This window comes from Ranitomeya variabilis, chromosome 7, assembly GCF_051348905.1.
Source record: "Ranitomeya variabilis isolate aRanVar5 chromosome 7, aRanVar5.hap1, whole genome shotgun sequence".
NCBI lineage: Eukaryota > Metazoa > Chordata > Amphibia > Anura > Dendrobatidae > Ranitomeya > Ranitomeya variabilis.
Window position 1 is genome coordinate 239,013,167 of NC_135238.1, and position 4,862 is coordinate 239,018,028.

General features: G+C 43.9%; 1 long non-coding RNA gene across 1 annotated transcript; it reads right to left on the reverse strand.

Moving 5' to 3' along the window:
* Positions 1 to 512: 512 nt before the first annotated feature.
* On the reverse strand, positions 513 to 1,095 carry LOC143786054 (uncharacterized). The gene is made up of 3 exons (XR_013218225.1): positions 985 to 1,095; positions 848 to 898; positions 513 to 763 (listed from the first exon to the last, which is right to left on the reverse strand). It is a non-coding gene; the product is annotated as an uncharacterized LOC143786054 (long non-coding RNA).
* Between the last annotated feature and the right edge of the window lie 3,767 nt (positions 1,096 to 4,862).

Sequence of the window (4,862 nt, forward strand, 5' to 3'; positions counted from 1 at the left end):
ACTGTCTGCTGAGCTGTGTATCTAATCCTACCCTGTGTGATACTGTCTGCTGAGCCGTGTATCTAATCCTCTCCTGTGTGATACTTTCTGCTGAGCTGTATCTAATCCTCTCCTGTGTGATACTGACTGCTGAGCCATGTATCTAATCCTCTCCTGTGTGATACTGTCTGCTGAGCTGTGTATCTAATCCTACCCTGTGTGATACTGTCTGCTGAGCCGTGTATCTAATCCTATCCTGTGTGATACTGACTCCTGAGCCGTGTATCTAATCCTCTCCTGTGATATACTGTCTGCTGAGCCATGTATCTAATCCTATCCTGTGTGATACTGGCTGCTGAGCTGTGTATCTAATCCTCTCCTGTGTGATACCGTCTGCTGAGCCGTGTATCTAATCCTAAATAGTACAAAAACCCGGCACTCAACTTTGTAGTAGAAGGGAGTGGATAATTTATTATATCCCAAGACAGTAAACGTTTCGGTCACAAAAGGGGACCTTCATCAGTAACTGTAAAGAGTACATATACCAAAATCAATTACATAGTCAGGATAATAGGGAAAACAAAAAATGAATTATAAACATAACCAAAGTATATACAAAACATATGCAAAATCTTATGCATATGTTTATAGCAGCAAGAGCATAGTGTGGGTAGTGCTGGTGCTGAAGAGAAACGCTTATAGTGGCACAGTAACTGTAGATAAGTGGAAAGCTACATACCGTAAACTGGGATAAAGGGTGGATACAGGTGGCTTTATAGCCTGCCTAAGGGTAAAATGCAAAGGCTAGTAAGGGTGAGGGTCAGGGTAATGTGGTGAAATAGAGAGACGCAGGTTGATGTGCACCTACCAAAGATGCCTCCAGTGTCACACTGGATACCATAAGAAGAGAGATTGCAGCCTGCGGGAAGTAAAAAACGCTGTCACGGACCCTGGTGTGAAAGTATACACGGTAAGCTGATAGAGAAGAACGGGGTGTGTGATTACCTGTGGGGTAGCTGTCATAGCGGTGTCCACCGCTGTAGTGTGGTAATGGTAGGGGGAGCCCGTTCTTATAGTGACTGCAGCTGAGCCGCAGTAGCAGCGTGTATAACAGCACATAACCGCAATGGACTAAGGGCGGAAGTGACGTGTCGGTCATGGCTGTGCGTGTCACCGGGGAACAAGCGTTCCACCGCTGGATTGGAAAAAGGCAGAGACTGCTAGTGGTAGTGACGTGCCGGTAATAGCTGCGTATGTCACGGGGGAACATACATTCCACCGCCATGTTGGAGGAGGCAGAAATGTGGGATTACTAAGGTGCGCAAAACCATTATTTTTAAATGAAAAAGTACAGCGGCACTAAGAGCAATGTGTTGGCATACAAATGCCCGAAACTAAGAGCGAAATTCGCAAGTTAGTGGTTCACTGTGCATGCCGCCGGGGAACAATAGTTCCACCGCCATGTTGGAGGAGGTAGAAATGTAGGAGTCCCTGTAATACGCTAACCCACTCTTTAGGAGGAAGCTGTGTGGACATAAGGGACAGACAAATGATATGTTACAACATAATAAAGCTATGAAAAGTGAAACAGGGATATTATATGTAAATGCAATAACCACAGCAGGGGGACGTGACTATCCAGAGCAAGGTGGTAACAGGCGGATATGGTGGTGCTCGTGATCCGTTGTGATGATAGATCAATAAAGACGACTCTTGGATCTCGTGATCCGCATTTGATCCGTGGTATCCCTTCTTGGTGTTGCCCCGTCGGGTTTTCTTTTTGGGAAGCAGCGTCATTGTCCTAAAAGAAGGCCCGAAGTGGAAGGAAGAGCACCTCTCTCTTGCTCCGATCCCGAGGTGGAGTAGTCCGTAAAAGATCTTTGATTGCGTGAAGATTGACGTCTGGATGTAGAACTGTCGTGCCATCGATACACTTGGTTAGTCTCGTAGTCTATAGTATCACGAGAGAACTTACTGCATTTGCGGTTCTCGGTATCCCTCTTATGCAGGTCGATGCGCTCTTGGATCTGGGCCCTCAGGGTGCTCAGTTCTTCTGTGATGCCCGTGGTAGTGAGCTGTGTCTCAATACCCTTGATTATAGCTGTGTTGGTAGCGATGGCTTTATGGAGATGTTCTAGGGTGAGTGTTATCAAATCAAATGAACATTTATTAAGTATCTGTTCAAACTTCAGGCAAAAATCAGAACAGTCACTAAATAGAGTCAGACGTAGAAGGACTCGGAGTCCTCGGGGAATCCTCTTAATCCAAAGGTACTCGGAAAGGGTGGCGCAGTGCAATTCTATGTTGACTTGGTGTCTGAGTGCTCGTTCAAGGTCACGTCCTCGTGTCTCACGTGGAGGAATTTTTAAGGAATCACTAATCCTGTCCTGTGTGATACTGACTGCTGAGCCATGTATCTAATCCTGTCCTGTGTGATACTGACTGCTGAGCCATGTATCTAATCCTACCCTGTGTGATACTAACTGCTGAGCCGTGTATCTAATCCTGTCTTGTGTGAAACTGACTGCTGAGCCTTGTATCTAATCCTGTCCTGTGTAATACTGACTGCTGAGCCGTGTATCTAATCATGTCCTGTGTGATACTGACTGCTGAGCTGTGCATCTAAACCTATCCTGTGTGATACTGACTGCTGAGCCGTGTATCTAATCCTATCCTGTGTGATACTGACTGCTGAGCCATGTATCTAATCCTATCCTGTGTGATACTGACTGCTGAGCTGTGTATCTAATCCTATCCTGTGTGATACCGTCTGCTGAGCTGTGTATCTAATCCTATCCTGTGTGATACTGACTGCTCAGCCGTGTATCTAATCCTCTCCTGTGTGATACTGACTGCTGAGCCATGTATCTAATCCTATCCTGTGTGATACTGACTGCTGAGCCGTGTATCTAATCCTGTCCTGTGTGATAATAGACTGCTGAGCCATGTACCACATGTATTACTCCTAGAGAACCACAGAGCACTGGATCCCACCAAGTCTTTATCCATAAGGGTATGTGCATATAGAAAATATTTGTAGAAGACATTTCTTCACCATCATCATGTCTGGTGGCAGGAAAACGCTACCTAAAATACGTACATTTTTGTGTGTTTTTGATGCATTTTTACGTATCGATTGTTTGGGGTTTTTTTACATTTATTTGAATAGATGAAAAACACTAAAAGATTTCACAATCTGCCGATATGAAACTGCTTCACATCTGCCGATATGAAACTGCTTCACATCTGCAAGGAAAAAATAACGTTTCTCAAATCTCGCTCACTTTGCTTGGAAAAGTGAAACGCTGCGTACTTTTATGGCAAGAATGCAATGTGTGAACAAGCCCTCAGTCGGTCATTTCCTTGTACATGGACATACATTTTTAGTTTTCTGTAGAAATTTATTTTTCTGCAAGGTATAAAACTAACAGTAACCTGCAGAATAAAGCAATTTCTGTGGTTTCTGTGATCGACATTGGAGAAAGAAAAGAGTCAAACTAACAATGGGCAGTGGTAAAGCAGCAGCAGCCCTGACAGATAAAGCGCGTGAGCGGGGGGATCCGACGTGCGTCTCCGTGCTGTTCTCACAGCTTGGTGATTTGGGCCCAGGCAACCAAGAAGTATGCATAGCTAAAGCCCCCGGCTGTTTGAGTCCCTTTGTATCTGCCATGGGCTCTGCGAGAGATCTCGATTACTGAAGCTTCCAGGGCACCTAACACAGCCGCACTGTTGTCCTCGGTCAGCGGACACGTCTTGGCGCAGCGGCGTTCAGTGACAGTAAATCAGTGGCAATCACAACTTCTGTCCTATAAAATACACATTTATTTTTAGTGGAATTCTTTCCTTATGCAACAGATAAACTATCTTCTACAAAAGCCCAATATCCGAGATATTCAATTCATCAGACCCCAACATTCCAGAGACATACATTGTATCATGTGGAACCCCAATATTCCTAAGATATATGCAATATTATATAGACCCCCCAACATTCTAGGGTTATAATTTGTACCATGTTAACCCCAACATTCAGAATAGATTCATTATATTCCTAAGAGAATTCCAACATTGAAATACATTGTATCATATAGAAGATTCCAGAGATACATTGTATCACATAGAACCCAATATTCCTAAGAGAATCCCAACATTGTATCATATAGAACATTCCAGAGAGATACACTGTATCTTCTAGAACCCAATATTCCTAAGGGTATGTGCACTCGTAATCTGGAGGACTCCGATTTTTTCCGCAGCGGATTTGGGAAAACCGCAGTTAAAAGGCACTGCGGTTTTCCTGCGGATTTACTGCGGAACCGCTGCGGATTTATTGAGGTTTTTGTGCGGATTCCACTGCGGTTTTACACCTGCGGTTTTCTATTATGGAGCAGGTGTAAAACCGCTGCAGATTCCGCACAAAGAATTGACATGCTGCGGAATATAAACCGCTGCGTTTCTGCGCGTTTTTTTCTGCAGCATGTGCACTGCGGATTGCATTTCCCATAGGTTTACATGGTACTGTAAATGCATGGGAAACCGCTGCGGACCCGCAGCTGCGGAAACACTGCGGATCTGCAGCAAAATCCGCAGCGTGTGCACATGGCCTAAGAGAATTCCAACATTGAAATATATTGTATCATATAGAACATTCCAGAGAGATACATTGTATCATGTAGAACCCCACTATTCCTGGGGTATTCTATCTATTGTATATTCCAAACATTCTAATACATTGAATAATATAGGACCTCAAAATTCCTGAAATATACAGTGTGACATATGAAAAGTAACAAAACATTTCTGAGATGCACTGTATCAAATAGAATCCCATTATTCCTAAGATATGTATTGTATCATATAGGCCCCTAACATTCCAGAGTTAT